Source organism: Pholis gunnellus, assembly GCF_910591455.1.
Source record: "Pholis gunnellus genome assembly, chromosome: 11".
Taxonomy (NCBI): Eukaryota; Metazoa; Chordata; class Actinopteri; order Perciformes; family Pholidae; genus Pholis; species Pholis gunnellus.
In genome coordinates, this window is record NC_136538.1 from 23,535,847 (window position 1) to 23,558,089 (window position 22,243).

The following is a 22,243-nucleotide window of genomic DNA, read 5'->3' on the forward strand; positions in this document are numbered from 1 at the left end:
TCCATCCATCCATCCTCCATCCATCCATCCTCCATCCATCCTCCATCCATCCATCCATCCTCCATCCATCCTCCATCCATCCATCCAACCATCCATCCTCCATCCATCTATCCATCCATCCATCCATCCATCCATCATCCATCCATCCATCCATCCATCCATCCTCCATCCATCCATCCTCCATCCATCCTCCATCCATCCTCCATCCATCCAACCTCCATCCATCCATCCATCCTCCATCCATCCTCCATCCATCCAACCATCCATCCTCCATCCATCTATCCATCCATCCATCCATCCATCCATCCATCATCCATCCATCCATCCATCCATCCTCCATCCATCCATCCTCCATCCATCCTCCATCCATCCTCCACCCATCCATCCTCCATCCATCTATCCATCCATCCATCCATCCATCCATCCATCCATCATCCATCCATCCATCCATCCATCCATCCATCCATCCTCCATCCATCCATCCTCCATCCATCCAACCATCCATCCATCCATCCATCCTCCATCCATCTATCCATCCATCCATCCATCCATCCATCCATCCTCCATCCATCCCATCTGCTTATTCCACATTACTGAGAAACTCCTCAGCCGTTGGTTTTAGTGTTAGTGTTGTCAAAGATTGTTGTTTTTCTACTTTCCTGTAACTAATACAATATTGGTATTCATGTATGTCCATCAGAGAACACAGAAAGAAACAGGGAAGAACTCAGATGGCTGGCGTTGCCATGGTTTCACACGTTTGTTGTGGTCAGTTTGCCACTTCAATCTCAGAGAACAGTGCATTTTTTCCTTAAACTTCCGACATTTTTTAGTACGTTTTTTCTCTGAAGATTACCGCCCTTCCCTGGCTCCATAATTGCTTTTTTTATGTTTTGTTTACCACACTGACCCTAGTACGCTGTTGGAGAACAGAATATGCCCAAAACAACAGAAGAAATAGCCCAGTCTCCTGTCATTTATGTTGAAAATATTAATAAGTATTTGGAAATAAGCTTTTGAGGAAATGGAATAGGCCACGTTTGGTTTGAGGGCAGTGAAACATGTTTCACGCCACAGCGCACACAGCAGAAGTTGTTGTCGGTCGGTCTGTTTGTACGTTTGTGCTACAAACACGAAAACCAACCAAAGATTAGTGTAGCAAGGGAAGTTGAGAATGTAAAATATATCTAAAAAAAATACAACAAGTGTGTCTTATGAACATTAACACATCTTGAGAAACACTATGAACATAGAAAGCTCCATCATAATATTAAAACAACACTTTGAAGAGAACTTCTCTATCGACATCATCACTGTTGTTATTATTCATGGGACGAGGTCACATGTATAGAAAATGTGCAGAAACACAAACTGATCAGAGAACAGTGCAGGCAGGTGTCATATAGATTTTTTCTTGGAACGGGGAAATGTGAGAGGCAGTCGAGGATCATTTGTATAGATTGTGCACACTTCCGGCTTTCGGCACCCACCTAGTTGGCTGAGACCGGTTACTTTTGAGTTGCAGGAACTGACGAGGCTTCTGACAGCTTGAACATGAAGATTGTTTGGGCGAAACATTCGTATCAGGCGTGTTTTGCTGCCGTGAGTTCAAACTCTGGAGGAGGATGTCAACATTTCATCGCCTGCAGTGATTCAGGCTTGGAGAGCTCCGCGTAGCGAATGAAGCGGGGCGAACTCAGTCAAGATGAGGTGAAATTCCTCGCTTCATTCGAAGAAAATTAAAAAGAAATAAATAAAAAGATCAAGCTGCTGCCACAACTCATGTTCCTATGTTGCTACTTCATATGTTCTTCATGCATAGATGCACCAGAAGAAGTCAAATACAACATAATTCACCTTCATCCGGGCTGTAGAGTCCTGGTCTTGTTTGATTATTGGAGGAGGAAGGGGAACCAACTGTCCATACGTTTTGTGGACAATCTTCACATGAGTATGATCACACCCTACAAGGCTCCATGTTGGTGAGCTGATGAGGAGACTGGACACGCAGCATGGCCCCATCAGCTAATTATACATGGCAGATGTTTAAGGTTAAGTATGGAGTGTGATTTGTCCCCCTCAGGCTCTGACTCCAGCCCGTCCACACTGAGGCCGTACAACAAAGCCCCGGATATACAAAGACATTTTCAAGGCTTTCAAGGACAACCACAACACTGCTAGTGTTGTAATAAAAAGACCAACGTGAGAGAATGGGTGTGAAAATGTCTGTGGGCATTAAATATTTGTCAGTTGTGTCGTAGCCTTGTTGTTTTTTCCTGCACTGTGTTCTAACCTGTAACACCAAAAGGACACGATTTGCTTTTTTTATGACCAATTATATCCTGACATTGTGCTCTTTGACCTCTCACACAATCTTTTTGTTTAGACCTTTAGTTTAACGTTTTTTATTCTGATGTTCACCGTATAAAACAGGCTTTTTAAAGAAGAAAAAATAAAAAAATAAGATATGTAGCTGCATATTCAGATGCTGATCACTGTAGTTTGAGCTGATATTTTATGACCAGTACAAAAATATTGATATAATACACAAGAAAACACAAACGTGCTGCTGACCTTGCACCAGGGTCTCCTTAGCTACACTAAATGTAAAAACCTTAAAACTGACCAGAACCATCTAAGTCCATCTGCTGCTTAACTGGTTATGATACAGGTTCCTCTATATGACCCACATAAGTCAACAAGACCATCAGCAAAAAGACAGGCTCTTTCTTTATAGTTATATCTCTGCTCCACCGGTTCACGTTGGGTAAAGGTTTTCCAAAAGGAAACACTTCCGTGTTTGTCCACAGGGACCGCCAAAATCAACACACAATTAAAGTTCCTCGTAGTAGCTTTATATTCTTATTTAATATCTTTTTTACATATCGAGTTCTTCTTGTGTTTGAATGGATACACCTCCCCATATATACACACTTCATGAAGCCACAGTGTACATGCATGGGTCTGTGTTGCCTTGTGTGTGTGTTGATTCCTATTTCGAGCAGGTGAACTGACAGCTCCGGTGTGTTGAGATGAGCGTGGAGCTGAATGTGAGGAATGTGCTGCGGTGGCACTAACACACCGAATTACAGTCAGGATCACTGCGTCGTCTGGTAACGTGTGCATTCGTTTCTTGTGAACACAGTGCTGCGAAATGACAACAGGTGATGCCTGCAAACCCCAAACACACAGCAATACAAGACCATACGAGACATTTAGAGGCACACAGAGACTCTCCCATGAAAGGGCTGGAAGGCATTTACTGCCAATCAAGGCGTTCTTTGAAGAGACACATCCAGTGTTTTCACAAGCTGTCAATTTTCTTCTTTGTCCTGCTTTAAGTGTTGTGAAATTGCACATAGAAATGAAAAGGTCAAAGACAGAAAGAGATCTCAAAGGGCTTATAAAAACCAACAACAGCTCATAAAATCTGTCATTCTTTTCCTTTCTGTGCCTCTTAGTAAAGCAGTATGTTAACCCTTTTTTTTTACCATCACATGTTCCCGTTGACTCTCTCTCTTCTCTCCATCTCTCTTCTGGCTACATTGACTCAGGTGACCCTCCCTTTGCATGACGACGCTTCCTCTTTTCACTCTGCTGTTCATTGCAGTCTCATTTTCTCTCTCTCTCTCACGTGATCTCCGTCTCCTCCCGTCTCTCTCTGTCGTTCTGCGTCTCCCCCCGTCTCCCTCTCGTTCTGCGTCTCCTCCCGTCTCTCTCTCTCTCCGCTGTATAACCCTAATGTTTGGGCCGGTCGGGGGAGGCCCACAGAGAACCAATTAGTTGTAGGATTTTATGCTTTGCTGTTGAGACGCTTTTGCAAACATGTGCACTTTCACTTGCACAAAGTGTTTTCTGCGTCCATCAATATTAAAATAAGAAGAGGCTCGCTTCAGTGTGTGTGTAACAGATTAGGCGTCTCTGCGAGTTGTCTGAAGTCAGAGTTTGGATGATTGGACTGACCAGGGCAGCGTCGCAGTGGGACTCATTTGAAAAAATATGAGAGGAGGTTCTTCATGAATATTCTTAAAGTGTCCGTCTGAAAATGTTGAAGGTGCTTCTTGTTGAAAAGGTTTGAGCGTTGCTGTATTCTGTCCTCCCTTCTTTCTCTCACTTTCTCTCCTCTTCCCAAACACCCTGCAAATGTATGCCTGCTCTCTTCTCTCATCGCTATCCGAAACAAATGACGCACATGACAGAAATATTTAGATTTTCTTTTTTGTTTTAAATAACACGAACAACTTCTAGATTTAAAGAGTAGGAACCCTCTTTTGCATGCCCAATTTCAGTTTTCTTCTTCTTGTCAAAACCTGGTGCCGTCATTACCCACAATGCAGCTCGACTCGACAGTGCATATTCAGGTGTGTTATGCTAGTAGAGGCATAATGTAGCCTGGAGCCTCTGGCCTGCAGCAGAGATGAGGAGCCGGCTAGAGGGGTCTGGTGAACTCACTTCTTTCTAACTCCACACCCCCACCTTATTTTCATTTTCAAACTTGTAGTCTCCAGTGACATCACCTGAGGTGGTTTATCTAACTTTACACAGCTCTCCCTGAAGCCACGAAGGCTTTATACAACTTGTATCTTTTCCTCACACATATAAAGTATCACTTCCCCAAAACACGAAAACAAACTTTAAGTGAAATCGGTGGAGTTTCCCTTTAAGGGGGCAACAGAAATCATGAAACGGGCCCAGCGTCCAGTATACCAGGAAAAAGTCTCTGTCCGACAGTCCAACACTTTTGATTGTATCCTATATACAGTATGTCCTCAACTTAAAACACTAGTTAACTGACTGTTCAAGCAGGTTTTAGAACCAATCACATGTCTAAAGACCTTCACACACCCGGGGCAGTATGACGAATAAATGACGATGATGATGAAATTGACAATAAAGCTGACTTTGACTTTGACTATCGACCCCGAGCAGCGTCGGGCAGTCTGCCTGAGGTAAATTGTTGCATAGCCTAAGCTGCTGTGAGTTAGTACTATTGAGTTTCCTTTTAGTAAATTGCTCTAAGTGAATATGTCTTGGGCTTTTATTGTGAAAGGTGAGAACGGAAGGATATGGTCTGCGCTGTCTTGGTCTTGGTTCGGACCGTTGAACCTCCATGTTGTCGTGCGCTGTAGTGTACGTTTTGAATACTTCCATTGCGCACAATGTGATTGGTTGATGCCTTTATTCGCAGAGCAAAAGCCCAGAAGAATCACCCTCGTTAAAAAAAAATGAAATTACATCACCTTTTGTGATATATTGTGACAAAAACAGTTGGAAAGAAATATATTGACGGATGAATTGTGTGTGTTAAGGTCTTTACAAGTCCTCAAGAGTGAACAATGAAATATGTAATTTGTTATTGCCTCCCAGTACGACCCATGTTAGCATTTTCTCATCTGTTGTCCCTATCAGTGAGATATCATTTATCAGTGAGATATCATTTATCAGTGAGACATCATTTATCAGTGAGACATCATTTATCAGTGCCAATTAATCTAATTGTGTCTAACAGAGGTGGCTGAACAGAAACATATAACTCTGTTAGATTAAGGCACAAAAAACGCTTTAAGTTTCGGGGAACCTCAGTCCTGAGAGGTTTTGAGGTGTGAATGAATATTAATTATTCCGCTACAAACTTATAGATGATTTATTGTAGAGACCGTTTTGGTTAGCATAGCCACATAATTGCTACGTGTTTCCAAGCGGTAGTAAATCAAATTTAGCGTGCAGACAGCATCTGTGCTGGCTAACAGGTGCACGTAGCGGCTCCGGTGGTTTGGATGACGTGCTGTCAGACAGTGTGAGCGTATGGATCTGGGCTCTGCTGTGCTATCGTATCCAAAAGTTTCAGGTTACATTATTATATCTTGGGATACCAAGGTCACCAACAAAAAACAGAAAAACACAAGATCATATGTTGAGAAGTTCACCCATTATAACTGAGCGGATCCTGATTAAACACACACACACACACACACTGGGACGCCTGAGTCTGTGCACTTTGAATCTGTTTCCAAATGGACTGAAACCAAAGCGTGTTGGACACACTGGGATGCTCCGTGTGGCAGCAGGCTGAGACATACCATGTACTCAAGATGTTGTGGCTTTGACTCCAGATTTTGCCATTTATCGTCCAACTTGTCTCGACCTTGTTATTCCCGATTTCCTTTCCTCTTTGTCTCTGTTCCCCCCTCGGTGTCCTCTTTTTTTTATCCAGTTCTTCTCTTTCATTTCAAAGAGCCTCACTGGCATCGGTCTTGTCTTCTACTGCCAGAGCCTCTTGTCTCACATTGCCTTTCTCACCCTCTCTGTGTATGTGTGTGTGTGTGTGTGTGTGTGTGTGTGTGTGTGTGTGTTAACCGCAAGCCTGTTAATCCCACTAGTAATGGTGTGCATTGGGAGCGGTATCAAACATGACCACTGGGGTTGGTTCTTTGGCCGAGTTAAAACCATGAAAAAAACGACATTTCAACGCCAAATGTCCAACAGCTTTTTCGGAGCTGCTGAATGTGGAAAAACATCCTCGAATGAACAATGTTCATATCTGCATAATAACTATTCTAGAGATCATGTGATTAATACGTCCAAATAAATTGAAAAGACAAATTATAATCACTTCGCTGCCATAATATAACTCTGTATTGTTATGTTTTCGTACCACTAGTATATTACTTGTATGTTGACCCACATATAGAAGCTCCATCTCCTGTAGGGCCTATTTGACTGCTTGACAGGCGGACCTATATCTTGTCGGCACCACAGATGTGAGGTTTTCGTGCATATTTATCTGGTTCCGTGTGTCGGCTTCACAGGCTCTAGGATCCGTGCACCAGCTGTGTTGACTTTTCTCTTAAAAAAGTTTATCTTAACATCTTTAAATTGAAGTTATAAGGCACATGCGAGTGGGAAAATGGAACCTAGTCAAGTAGTTCGACAGGCAAGAGTGTACTTTTTCTGAATACTTTTACGTGTACAACCTCAGACCACGCACACAATACCTCTGTTTGGTAAATATCTGCAGGGGGAACTCGCAGATGTGTGTAATGTTACATTTTGGTACTTGATGTTACAGAGTTGTGCAGCAAAGATCAACATCTATGATTAGAGATAAATAGCACATTTCGGAGTGGGATTAAAAAAAGTGGGAAAATAGAAAACCTACCGACCAACGTGACTGTTTCAGGTAGAACATTGAATTGTATTTTAAACTCCTCTTTTTTATTTTCCTTCTCCTTTTAGCTTGTGATCTAAATTTCCTTTTTCTTTCTATTCTCTCTAAAGAGGGAACACGTCAGTGGTGGAGACAAAAAGTCAACCGTAGCCAAACAAACGGGGCGACCCTAATTACTCACATGAAGTTTGAGACACAGAGATGCACAGAACTCGTTCACAGTTAAAATTTCATGTTCAGATCTGCTCTTTTTTTGTATTTTACTAAAATATTGTTTGGTATCACTTTCAGAAAGTTGATCTGTGTTTATTGACTGTATTAGACAGATGGCATGGTTAAAGTTATATATCTGGTCAATACTATATGCAGGTGGGTTGTTAAAGTGCTGCTCTTATGCTCATGAGCGCCTGGAGTAAGACTCGGTAATGTGTGGAGGTAAGATTTTGATTTGACAAAACATAGACATTATAAAAGGTGAGTTGACCTTTTACCACCCACTGTTCTGCCCGCGGGATACAATCGGTATGAAAACTATGAACAACTTTCACGAAGTGAAAGTACTACGAACATACACACAGATGTGAACCGGTGATATAACTATAAATAATTATGTGCATACAGTGCATGGCGGAGAATGCACTGAAGGATTTAAGAGTATATTGTCTCCCTCCGTTTAAAGCTGTCTGGTAGTCAAGCAACATAATAATTGATTGCACACAACTACAAATCATAGAATAGTAATGTGTTGTATTAATTAAAGAAGACTATCCCCAAAAAACAGTTGTAGGTGGCGAGGAGTTAATGCATAGGAAGTTATTGAATTGTACATGATGGATGTAAAAGAAAGAAACCATCCTGTCTGCAGTAGATCAATGTCTTCATGGGGTATGTGATGTTGTGTAGTTTTTTAATATTACGTGTAACTCATCAAAGTGAAAGTAATTGGAAAACTGTTGAGTCAATTAACACTTGCCGACTGATTTAGATGTATTACATTGATTGAAAAGAATAATATTTACACAGATGAGAGTCGTGAACTAAAGTATATGAGGACAATTCTCTTCTTCTGATGAATAACTAGACTGTAGGAGAAAACATTTAAGTTGTGGGTTATGAGTTGGTGCATGTTTTTCTTAATTTAAATATCTACGTATTTTGTGACAGATTTCAACCTGGCAGGCCAATAATTGCCCCGTTCACTAAAGAGATAGCGTTTGAATTAACTTGCAGAGCGTTTGAATGGCAGCGAGAGGCCTTCCTCATTTTCGTAGCAACAATGTGAAGGACGGAGGTTAATGAGGCACACCTGCTGATTAAATCTCTGCCGTCATACGGATGCTGCTGGAGAAGTTTTTAACTGTAGGTCACAGACACTTTAGCAAAAAAGCTGCTCTATGCTCGTCACATTTTTGGCTTCATCACTAAAAAATGGAAAACATTGAATATGAGTTTCAGAACGTATTTCCACTTCCTACAGTTGTTGAGGCTGAACTTTTTTTTTTTACAAAAGACAGTGCAGGAATGATGGGCTCTCTCTTGGGGGGGAAAGTTCTGCATCAAGCTCGCCTCGCTCCAGCAACGCGTTCGCCCGATGTTGACAGATTGTCGGCACCATGCGCTGCCCTTTTTTTTTTTTTTTCTTCTGCCAGCTTTGTGCGTTTCCCAGCATGCTCTACTGAGGATGTAGGCAGCGGTTGACCCGGAGCTTTCCTGGAAGTCTCTGAGGGATCGGTGAGTGTGTGTGTGTGTGTGTGTGTGTGTGTGTGTGTGGGTGGGTGGGTGGCCCCAAAACAGGAGTGTGCTGCCGGTCTGTCTCGATTCTTCCTCGGTGTGGTGGTGCAGGTGGTGCAGGTGGTGGCTCATCCTCTGTTGGCATCCTGCCTGAAGAAGTCAATGGACTGGCTCACTTCGCACATCAGCTCATATCAGAAGTTCTGGGTAAATCTGTCAGCTTTGTCAAAAGGCAGGTGAACTTTTCATTGTTCTAAGAACATAGTTCTACCACAATCTTTTTTTTGTGTCGGCACTGCAAGAACTTGGAACGATCACAATCCTGAGAACGCCTTTTTAAGAGAATTTCTTAGATCCTATTTTCTTTGTAAATTTACTGTGATTGGACAAACACCGTCAACCGCCATTATTAAAAACAACCTTTGCTGACTTGAACAGGTACTTTTGGGATGGCTGTTTTGATTGTTCTTACATGATTGTGGAATGTCACATATAGTTGTTTATTTATTCTAATAATACTAATAAAAGCCAAGAGAGCTTGTAGCGAATGTAGCAAACCATGGACTGTATATAAGACGTGGACGTAGTCCTCGTGACGTCTCCCATTGGTTTGTGGACTTAGGTTTTGAAACCTCGAGTTCCACATTTTGTGATTTTTGTCACGTTAACTTATTTTTTTGCAACCGGTGGACAGAACTGACCATATTTGGACTGCAGAGGAGTGACACCGCGGTGAAGACGCCGTATACGGCTCTTGTCACGACCCGCCAATCACAAGTTTGCCACACCCAAAAGAACACTCAACTTTATGTCCTGTCTGACTCTAAATCAGGGCTGTCGAACTCATTTTCACCCCGGGCCACATCAGCATTATGGTCGCCCTCAAAGGGCCGGTTGTAACTGTAAGACTGTAAAAATGTAACTACTCCCTAACATATTGTTAAATAACTGTCTCTGCATTTGATTATTATTTATTCAAGTGTAAAAATATTGTACATGAGATATATATATAGATGTAAAAACATATTTAGGCACATTTCTGTTTCTGGTCCGTACGGATCCCCCCTCACGGTTAATCACACAGTTTACCTTCACCATCGCAGTGTGAAATATAATTTAACTGACAAAGTTAAACGCCGATGTGGACACTAACCAGATGTTTCCAGTTGCTGTTCAGTGCAGGTTGCCTCCTCAGCCAATCAGGTTTATTCTTTCTACACCAGAGCTGCTTCTTGCTTAAAATCCTCTCAAGGGTGTGTTTGCTCAGTACAATCCCATGTGAAACAGCAAGCGATTGAAGTATTTCATCTGTTGTAAAGCCATGTTTAAAGTAGTCTTCAATGTACTTCAATGTACTCACTTATATGTCAAATGTAGGGTAACCTATGAAGCACTGCTTCTATTACTGTTGTGTTAAAGTATCTTATAATTCTGACTTTCTATCTCATAATCTTGACTTTCTGACTTTGAGTTTGACACATGTGCTCTAAATGGATCATAATTGACTAAATAGACATCGTGTTGTGTTGAAAAAGATTTGAAATTAGGGATTGAGACCATAAACTCATGTTTACAATGTTGACTGAGGTAATAAATCAAGAGAGAAGTAGAGTCATTTTCTCATAGACTTCTTTTTGCAACCAGAGGAGTTGCTCCCTGATGGCCATCAGAGAGAATGCAGGTTTAAAGCACTTCAGCATTGGCTTCACTTCTTAAATCCGGAGTTGTAGCGCACTCGTTCGAGCTGCACCAGCCGACTTTGGTCACTTCAGAGTTCCTATTTGCAGGCTCAAGTGCAAACAGAAAGAAAAGCCCTTGAAGGTATCTCGTTCTCGGGGGAGGCCCCCGGTTGGCAGCTCCTCTCAGGGAGGCTCCAGAACTGTTTGGTCCGAAAGCGCCTGATGTCTAAATACCTCAACTAAGCCCCGGAGCCAATTAGCTGCCCGTGTGTGAATTTCCACTTGTGACCCCGTGGAATTGGAAGTGGTTTAAGTGCGAGAAGCTCTTCATGTATGATTCACCGCGAGGAAAAATGACATGGGTCAATGTTTTGCTGAAATGTTACACAGCAGTCAATTACTGAGTGTGTGTATTTGTCTGGTTACACGTCACAAATGTGTATTTTTTTAAAGCCATCTTTACAAATTGTTTGCATTTGTTTGTGTGTGTTTGTGTGTGTGTGTGTGTGTGTGTGGGAGAGCCTCACATCCCCCCGAGAGCCGTGACTGATTCAACTAGACAATGAGACTCATGTTCAAACAAGTTAATTGTGCTGATTCTCTCACCTGACCCAGATGAAATGATTGTTGACCGTATAATTATGCTCCCTGACAGGGATTTGTTTGTGTGTCTGCGTGTGTTTAAATGAGCTAACTATGGTGAATGACGATGATGTTAAATGAAGCAGCAAATTACTGTCTTTTCCTGTTGTAAACAGGAATGGACCAAAATACTTATACGTCTCTATTTCCACCAGTAATTATTATTTTGTCTTTTCAGTCCATTTATTATTTCACTCTGGCTTATTTCAAACAAACCAAGTGTTGTTAATCAACTATCCAGGGAGGTGCAGGTTCAGTGAATTCACTGTCTTCTATCGTCACAGATAATTGTACCCAATCAAAATAAACTGTAGTTATTATTTGCGATATTATGTTATTGTTATTGCAAGAATGTGCCACAGCTTCCTCCAAAGATATATAAAAAAATGTATTTTAAAGTGTAGTGAATTTCCTGCACAGTGCTTTTATTTATAAAGTTACGAGTGGTGCTACACTATGCAGCTTTTATTAAATTATTTTGGGAGTATTTTACGTGGCAGGATGACAGGATTGGACGGGGAAAAGAGGTCGCCAGCCTTACTTGAACTTGGAGACATTAAACATCAAAGTCTCATATAGATCACTTCTTAAGACCCATTTTTACAGCCCTATTGTTTCACTCTTTTCTCAGTTTGTCTTGCTTTGTTAGGCCTCACTGTTGAGCTTTCTGTTGTTTTTTTGCCTTGCTTTGTCTGTCAAAGTGCTTTGTAAACTCTGTATTTAAAGGTGCTATATAAATAAAGTTATTATTATTATTATTAAGCTCCACATAGTTCCCCAATGTGCAGCTTTTAGAGTAGAGCCGACAGACTCTCTGTCACATACACTGTATCTAGTATAATAAGTGGACGGAGTAGCGGTGAAGTCACCCATTGGTTCGTGGACTGCTCTTATGAAGCCTTGAATTTAACTTTTTCACCGTAAGATCTGAAACATAGCATCACTTATCTGTCACACGGCTTTTAATATCAGAAAAATAAAAAGCCACATTACGATATTACGATATATCCCCAAAAAATCTAGGACCATATCTGGTCTCATATCAGGATATTGATCTAATATTGATATGTTACTTAGCCCGAGTAGGACTTCGTTTTTGCTCCCCGGTGTTGATAGCAAAGCAGGAAATTAGCTACCACGCACGGCCGGCTAAAAGTAAAAGAAAAGTAATAAATATGTATTAATTCTGTCACTTTGACAAACTTTTAAATTGCTCTCTGCCTCCACTCAGAGAGACGCAGGTGGGCTGGAGGAATAGAAAACATTTTAATAACAAAGATATTGCCTTTAATTCATAAAGTTAAGTGCGGTGCCATTTGTCAGAGACTAATGATCCGTTCACAACTGAAATAAAAAGGTAAACACAGTGAGGAGAGGTGAAGGGGGGACGTAAGAGGAGAAAAGGGAAGAGAGTGAGTGGACGGAAAATAGAAAAGAGATACAAGAGATGGAGAATTGAGAGTAAAAAAGCAGAACACTGATCAGGACAAACACTGAATGAGAGACTGAGACACAAAACATAAAAAGAGGTAACGGAAAACACAGAAGAATATGACCGACGGGTACAAAGAAAGAATCCAAGAAAAGACGTGAAGACAAAGAGAGAGAGGGACAACAGGATTTGCATTCAAGCTCTGTCAGACTCTTCTTTCAGTCTATTAATTAAAGCCCATCCCGATTGTTCTAAAAATGAACCAGCCAGTTGGCAGACAGCCTCGCACATCATTAAGTCTCTGATTACATCTATAGCAAGTCTACCACTTTTTTTTTTTTTTTTTTAGGGAACAGAAATGATAACAGCTACAGCTATTAAATAAGGAATAAAATCATTACATGTGCTGTCAAGTCAACAGCTATTAAACAGGCCCTGAAAAACAATGACAGTGATGCTGATTTGTTCTCTGATATCACGGAGAGAGAGAGAGAGAGAGAGAGAGAGAGAGAGAGAGAGAGAGAGAGAAGGCTAGAAATGAGAGAGACTGGGTGGGGAGGAAGGAGGGAGGATGTGAAGCAAAAGCACCACAAAGAAAGGCACAAAGTGGGAGAGAGAATAAAAGGCCTAACAAGCCAACAAAGTGCGATAGACAATTAGCTTTCCATGAATTCTAGACATCTGTGAGTGTCTTCTCCGCGGGCACGAAATGAGACGAGAAACGCAGATCTCTCTCCGAGGCCAGCGACGGGTCCGCTAATTAAGCGGCGCGGACCGAGCTCAGGAGTGCCATTCTCCTCCATGCCACCTTTTTGTTTCTCGGAGCCTTTGGAAACAAAGGCTCTCTGTAGCTCGTTATTCACGAGAGAGAATTCATTCATGAAGCAGATTCGAGAAAACAACATTAGATTTTTGGCTCCCGGAACAAAAACAAAGTGTTGTTGCAAGTTTTGGCTGCAAGGAAAAGTCTGAGCACAGTGAACTGCTGTGATTATGACACTGAAAAAGAGAAAACAAGAGAAATATTTAACGACCTGGAAAACTATTTTGTTTGTTTGGATTCTTTTTATTGTCCTTGGTATACAGCTCCTGAGGAAACATGTTGGGATTAACATAGTTGGATGGTATCCGAGTGTGCAGATTGAATTCCCACTGTCCTGAGGCCAGTTTAGGTTTTTTGTGAATTGATCAAACAAAAGTCCATAAAATGGACAAAAGTCTATTTCCCTTCCTAAGTCCTGCACCCTTAGTTGCTGCTGCTAGGACGGACAAACTTGACAAAAAGAAACATGGCGACGCTGTTTCAGTTTAGCTGGGACTGCAATTTGTATTATAGTTTTCGGGCGACAGGCAATATATTTTGGCATCATCCTTCGACACCAAAGTCACTCCAGGGTGTGACATAGAGATGTTTAAATCAAGGATCGGTAACCTTCATCTTTTCGGGCTTACGATAATTATTGTCATCCTAACAAACATGTCAGCAACCGACCTGTCTGCCCCTTTTTCAAATCCCGTTAATATTACCAGAAAAATAAGCAGAAAACAAACCGAGCAAACATCGGTGAGACGGGCTCAGGCTAACTGCTCTTGATGTAGCATGAGCTACATGTTAGCTAGTTGGCTAGAATGTTTGCTAGCATTAGCTAACTTAGGATGTGACTACATAATGTAGTGTGTCCGTGAAGATTGTAACACTAATGTAATGTGACTAACATGCTACATTTGAACAGACGTTTGTAGTAAAACAGGAAGTTGACCGAGGTTCTGCCGGGTTCCAAGCTCGCTCTATTGTTATCGGAGACGATGACTAGAAACCAGTGATGGAAGTGTTTCTTTGTGATTTAGGTGAACCAGCCCTGAATAACAAGATATCAATATGATGCAAAATGCTGATTTCGCTTCTCACAATTAAAGAAGAGATTGCTGTTTGTAGTCAGCTGCCACTGCTTATGAATATGCAACAAGAAACATCAATGAGTGTTTTCAAAAGTGTCCATTTGTGCCAAGAGGACAGGCTTCATGGGTGAGCCCTGCAGTGGAAATGAATCCAAAAGTTTCTCTGTTTGACATCACCCCTGTCACTAAACTTTGTCCTGAGTTGAGGGTTGCAAGTGTTGAAGGTCAAAGTGGCTCTGCGTCTCGGTTCTGCTGTAATTCACAGGGCCTCACACACACACACACACACACACTCATGTATTTCTGTGTGTATAAGAGGTGTGTGAGAGTAAGAAGTCTGTCACAGACGAACCAATAAATGAAAAACTTTGATGGCTCAGACCACAGGAGACACACACACACAGGACTTCAAAGACCCTCAGCCTGACACTGCTTTCACTGTGTGTGTGCGTGTGTGTGTGTGTGTGTGTGTGTGTGTGTGTGTGTGTGTGTGTGTGTGTGTGCTGAGATGGAGCAAGCATTGATCCGGAGAGATACAGTGGGAGAGAAGAGATGGAGGTTTAGGGAAAGATCTGACCCTCGGCCACAGCAGCGATCACATCCACTGTGAATCTACGTGCAGAGTTTTTGCAGCATCGGAGGCTCATTGAAGGATTATTGTTAAAAGACAAAATATGATGCATAAATTAAATACATATTACTGACAAGGAATGCAAATCAATCAGAACAGGATTGAAGATAACAATGTATTTTAGAAATGTCTGTGTCAGTTCTTGAAAAGGAAAAAGTTATTGTTTGAAATTGAAATATTCATCTTTGTATGTCTGTACTGTATGTTCTATTCTCTATATTCTTTAATTGTATTATCCAGTTATGTAGTTCTGTTCATTCATTAAGCATTAGAGTCTCCTTTGTACCATTTGTCCCTTTTTAGTACAAAAACCTTCAAAATGATGCATCATGTAGAGTTATTGAAATTAGCTTTTTCATTAAAGCACAATTGAATGCATGAGAGATGACGTTTAAACCAAAGAACCCGCCGGATCACCAGTCATATGAGAGGAGCTGCATATTATGACAAAAAAAGTTCTGATTCTAGACACAAAGTTAAAGATATCCGACGATCCAAAAGTCAGAGCTGTGGAGACGAAACAGATTCCTACCCAGATATATTCTGTGAGGAAGAGCAGGCTGTAATGAAAAATGATTGGATTCAAAGGCTATACAGTCATCTGTGTTCAAAGACAGAAAGAGATACGGAGAGGTCACGACTTCATCTTAGCTAGAAGAGTGAGCAGGACTTTTCTGCAGTCAGACTCCTGCATTAGATTTCTGGTATACGTGTCTGTGTGTGTGTGTGTGTGTGTGTGTGTGTGGGGTCGATAACACATGACCTGACACAAAGCCATATCCCTCTGTGACCAACAACAAAGACGGAGAGAGGAGGAAGCTTTGAGGGGCAGCACAGTGAGAGACAGCTGGAGAGGGGAAGAGACAATGTTCCAAGGGAGAGGAGGCGAAGAGGAAGAGGAAGAGTCAAGAGGGGGGATGTGAGAGAGCAATTTTGATAACAAATGACCTGCCACAGAGTCCGTATACCTGTAGCAGGCACTGTCGCAGGCAGAGAGAGAGACTGTGGACCGTGGCTATTATCACTTCAAAGCCTCCAAAGTTCTCATTGACTTGTGAAAGCTAGACCAGTATTTCTACAAACAGTCTGTGGCACAGAGCATACCGACTCCTCAACTGCTGCTTAGCCTGTGTGACACAAGAGGACCTTAAAAAAAAAACGCATATTTGAAGCCATGACGACATTCCCGAAAACGGCATGAAAGCAATGTATGGCTCAAACTTACAGCTGCGATAGTCAATATTGTTGTAGTAACAATCTACCTAATGTGTGATAAACCCTCCCTGAGAATTATCACACTACAAAGTTGTTCCTACATCCGCACAAAACTGACCTCTGCACACACGAGCGCTCTAGAGAGGAGGTGGACTCCATGTTTACATCGTGACGCCTGGCGCTCAAACTTCAGTCAAAGTTGACGGACAAAGTTTTTAAATGTGAAGATGTCGGCCGTTTTAGAATAGTTTTTGTGGCTGCTGTTTTACATTCCCTATGATGCAAATTCAATCAACTGCACTGCAGGAATGTGCTACAGTTGATATAATGACAATAAATGATCCTTAAATCCATCGAGGCTGCAGCAGCTTACGTCTGGGCACAGCGAGAGCGACTGAGTGAGAAAGGGAGAAAGATATTGGCTCATGTTATTGATACAACACCACCATAAAACCTAAATTATTGCGAGCATTTCAAAGGCCAGCCAGGCGTGAGAAACAACTCTAGCTAAAGGGTCGACTGAAATATAGCCAGAAGAGCCACGATATTACTTTATAGGGCCCGGGGCTGTGGACATTCTGCTGACCTTTTCCTTCACAGTGTGCCACGGCGTCATTAATGCAGCGATGAGCATCAGGCTCCTAATCAGTAAAAAGGATATGACATAGTGCTGAACCCAACAGCTTGACATTTCAAATGTTCTAAATCAACATTTGAATGCTGCGCAGGTTTTCTGTTTTTGTTTTTGCACGTCTATTCAAAGTGGCAACCTCAGGTTCTGAAAGATGAATCTGTATATATAATATATATATATATTATATATGTATATGTCTCACTTGTTTCTCCTCTCCCTTCCCTCTGTTCTCCCACTCGTAGCTCTGCCGTTGTGATAAAGACGTTCACGTCACAGATGTGAAATTAGATGTGTCTTCTGAAATATCTTGAAGAAAAAAACATAGAGTTTGTTACTCCTCAGACTCTTGGAATTGATGATTCCATTAGAGCACAGAACTGTTGGGAATTTGTGTCCACGATGGGACTCGGCACCAAATGCAACAATGATTTTCACTCGCAGTGATTTGTCCTCTTCAGTCCTTCAGCGTTCTAGAACAAAGAAAAACTTCTCGTAAATAAAATGAAAGCGGGTGATCCGTCACAACTGAAGATGTAATGAAAGCAAAAAAAACAACTGAATATGTGTCTTTTTACACCAGTTTGAAATCTCTCTGTCATTTGTAGATGCTTGTTTTTACGTTTCTCAATCATCTGTCTGATAAAAGTGTCTTTCAAAGCTGCATGTTGCATCCTAAACAGGCTACCGGCATTTCCTTGGATGGAAGTTAAACATGTCATAGCACAGCTGTGAATAACACAGAATTGGTGTGAACTCCATTGTGTGTTTTTGCATGCTGGCGCACCGTCACACCCCCGGGACTTGTAAAAATGAATAGATAAATCGTTAATGTTAATAGTAACACCTGTGCTTTCACTTTGACGAGTCAAAAAGAGACTATTTCCACTTTCCATCCACAAATTATTCCTGTGACATGAAAATACAGACAGAAACAAAAACACGACATTTAAACAAAACACACTTCAATACTTGTTTCACACAGCTTGTCGTTTGCCGAATCCAAATTGAAAAATGACCGTACTGTCTCTGGCAGCACTTTAAACTACGCTGTGAAAAGACTACAGTTAATTTGAGCATCATCGCCGGTGTTTAAAAACTGTCTCCAGCATGGACAGATGAAGAGTTGTCATATCCAGGTGTAATACAGCTGGAGAGTGATGAGCGTCTTTACGTCTCACACACTCGGTCCACAGCAGGGGTCCAATCAGGTTGACGTGAAATCACCTGAGCAGGTGAGGTGCAGCGTGGGGAGCTGAGTTTTCTGTGGACAGATTTGTTTGCTGCTAAAGATTTCAAACACCACCCTGACGTCGCTTTGCTCTGTCTGCTCCTGGTACAGTTACAGCATTTTAAACTCGACTTATTCAACTTTTTTGGGCCAGAAACTCATTAAAAGTTCATAAGAGGGTCATAAACGTTTACACATGTAACTGAGGACGAGAGCTGAGTAGATGTAATCTCTCCCTGTGACCCCGGCTCATTGACAAAACACGCAGCTCTTCTTGTCGGACAATAATCTGCGCTATAGAGAGTTATTATGGAAACAGTCAACACGGCCAAGAAGTGAGGTAACAGCTTCAATGTGCCTCAGCTTTACGGAACGTTGGGATTAAACATTTCACAAGGTTAAATCTTTGATTTATTAGCCATAAAAATGATTAATATAACAATAAAGTAACACTAAACACACTTACCACGCTTTATAATCGGTATAACTATAGTTTTATAAACACTCTTTTGCAAGAATTATAGTTTAACCTTATTCCCATAGTCCCATTGTAATACATTATAATCTCTTCATAATGCATTATAATCACTGTTATAATGCAATAAAATATAATTATAAGTTACTCTTAGTGGTCACTGTTTTCTTTCAGTAAAGTGAAAGAAAACAAACACAAAACTTTGTCAAATTAATTTTCTTATGGTAACTTATAGTCACATTATAATGAATTATAAAATCATTATTATGTATTATTATGTGAGTCATCAGCAATCTGAAGTATTACAATATTTGACCTTATAAGTCAAATAAGTATAAAGTAAAAATATAAGTATAAATGTTATGATTATTGTTATTGCCTTTAACTATCACAGCACTATAAGCAGATTATAAGTATGTTTATATATATATATATATATATATATATATATATATATATATATATATATATATTGTAGTTGTAGAATACATGTAGAAGATTAAATATTGTGAGAACTGTTTCACTGTGTTGGGCTCCTGAAGGTGTCTCAATATCTGTGTCACCTCGTCCACAGCGGACCCGTCTCGTCTCTCTGTCGTTCTTTTCTCTCATCCCTCGTCTTCTGTGAGTCTCGTCTCTCTCTCTCTCTCTCTCTCTCTCTCTCTCTCTCTCTCTCTCTCTCTCTCTCTCTCTCTCTCTGCCACCTCTCTGTTCTGTTGCCTCTGTGACGTGTCTGTAAATGCACTCCACTACATTACACCAGCAGCACTCAGCTAGTATTCTAGAACTCTCTCTCTCTCTCTCTCTCTCTCTCTCTCTCTCTCTCTCCCTCTCTCTCTCTCCCTCACTCATTCTTTGTTTCCTCCTCTCTGTATCTTTTTTTTTTTCTGCCTCCCCCGTCTCACTATGTCTCTCCCTCTTTCCATCAACGGTGGCCTCCAAATAGACTGCACAGTGGATTAATGATCTACCGGCTTTATATTGTGTGTGAGATGATGTTTGTGACTGTGTGTGTGTGTGTGTGTGTGTGTGTGTGTGTGTGTGTGTGTGTGTGTGTGTGTGTGTGTGTGTGTGTGAATGCTGTCCTTGGTCTGGCATTAACAGTTCATGTGGGAGTTGACATTAGTCTGAGCTGACAACAGCTATCCATTTGATACACACACACACACACACACACACACACACACAGAAGGTGTACAGGGATTATGGTGACAAGATGACACCTAGTTGCTGACTCGTCCACATTTGTCATCCAGATCCAAATTTAAGTCATTAATTCAAGTCATTTATAACTTAATCTTGTGCGTTGTGGGGTTACGTACGTCTCCTGTACAAAGTGAATTAAGAGCACAATTAATTCCAGTGTTGTGTGTTTGTGTGTGTTTTATATCAAATTAGCACTATTAGCTCTGCCAAGGAGGATTCTTTTGTTTTCTTTCTCCCACTTGTTCATTAGCACGATATCTCAGAAGCCAGTTCACAGATTTTAATGAAATTTGGTGGAAAGTTGCACCATGGGCTTTCGACAGGAGACTATTTTTCCTTATTAAACACTGAAATAAAAAAAACAAAGAGCATGTGTGTTCCACAGTTGTATTACCAAATACAAATCATCCAAACTGAACAGGCACTCACAGAATGCACAGCGCCACAAAGGCGCTAGCTGTGTCCACCTATCTCCAGTCTTTGTGCTATGCTAAGCTAACCAGCTGTTTCTACATTATTCACGAAAGTGCTAGTTTCACAATGACTGCATTCCAATGCAATGTCCAACCACTGAAAAAAAACTGACCGAGACGTTTCTACTGTTGTGAAAGGAGCCCGGATGCAGTTTTAATAATTGAGTGTCCAGTGTCTCTGCCGCGTGTTGCTTGTGTGTAACTTTTGTTTTCATACTGTAATCATATGCTGCTCTGCTGTTGGTGAGAAAAACAAACTTCACCCTGTGTGTGTGTGTGCCTTCCCTATTTGAAACGCACCGCTATGCGTACACGTGTCTGAATATTGCTCTGTGTTTGTCTGTGGGATTGGAAATCTGCTTCATACCGCGTGTGTGTGTGTTTTTTTCCGCGGCGTCTGCGTTTAGTCACGGGTCATTCTATATTCATGTCTAATTCCACTTGTACATAATTGAGAGGCAGAGGCGGCGTCAAGGGCAGCAATGTTCGCAAACACAAACCTGATGAATTTTACAACACTTCGCAGCGCTTTGGCTGTGTTTTACAGCGTACACACACGGACACGCTCGGCTGCCCAGGGATGTGCTGTCCTAGTTCTGCTCCTAATTCCCTTCCTCGTGTCTCCTCGTTATATTTCACCGCTCCTTGTTTCTCCCCTCTGCGTCACCTTCCTCTTCTTTCCTCCTCCGTTCATTCAAGTCATTTTCTTGCTATCTCTTAATAATGACTTGATGATTTACACGTGTTTTCAGCTGTTTTTCTGCTTTCTGTGTGCGTTAATTTTTCTTTCACACCTGTCGTGTTAACACTGAGGTGAAAATTGTCCAGCAGCAGGTGAGTAATAGTTTGCACTGACTATTATGTATCAAACAAACTGACTTTCCTCTATAATGTAACCTCAGTTCATGCAGCAGCTGCATGTTAACGTGAACATCAGCTTTCAAAACAAAACGCTGAACACTCACATGCAGAAAGCCATGGTGGTGATTTACACAGAGTCAAAGGCTCAAAGCTTTTAAGAGAAGCAACCCCTGACTCTTAGCATAGACACACAGATACTGTCAATCGTCAGCTACAGATAGCATCAGCGGCTACAGATGGAGTCCAGCCCACGTTCTGCCGGTGTCAGGCTGAGGTGTTGACAGACGAGCACCGCGGATACCGAGACGAATGCTTCATCGGACATTATCAGATACCCAACCAGACGCATCGCACCACTATATGTGAAGCAGCGGTGATGATGGACGGGACAGTGATTACTGCTGAGGACGAGGGTTTATAACTGTGGGAACAGCTTGTAGAGTCATGACTAAGCAGGTGACCTCCGACCTTTTTAAGAAGTGAAACCATAGCTGTGTTTGAAATCACTAACTCGTTCTCTGTTCCCATACTCACGAGGTCAGGAGGGGCCATTTTTCAAAAAAATACAACAATAATAAATAGTTTTCAACCAGTTACACTGTAACAAAATCTGTGTTTCGAGACCAGAAAACCCCAACGTACCTAAAAATATATAATAACTACGCAACCCGATAAATAATTTAACCTGTCAGTAGTTTACTGGAGTGCACACATAGTACAAGAAATATATATCTGCTGATCTTACTTTAAATTAACTCAACGCTATTAAAGTCTAATGCAGTGTATGGCACTTAAAATATGATGTTATTTGTAAATATGTAACTAGGTGAAGTTAAAACAGGCAGAAAAAGGCCAAGGACATTTCTTTCCTTATTTTTGTTTTTCATGGCCTAAGCGCTCAGTTAAAAGATTACAATGCAAATGTAAGATGTAAATCTGTAAATCTAATATTAAGATGTTACAAACTAA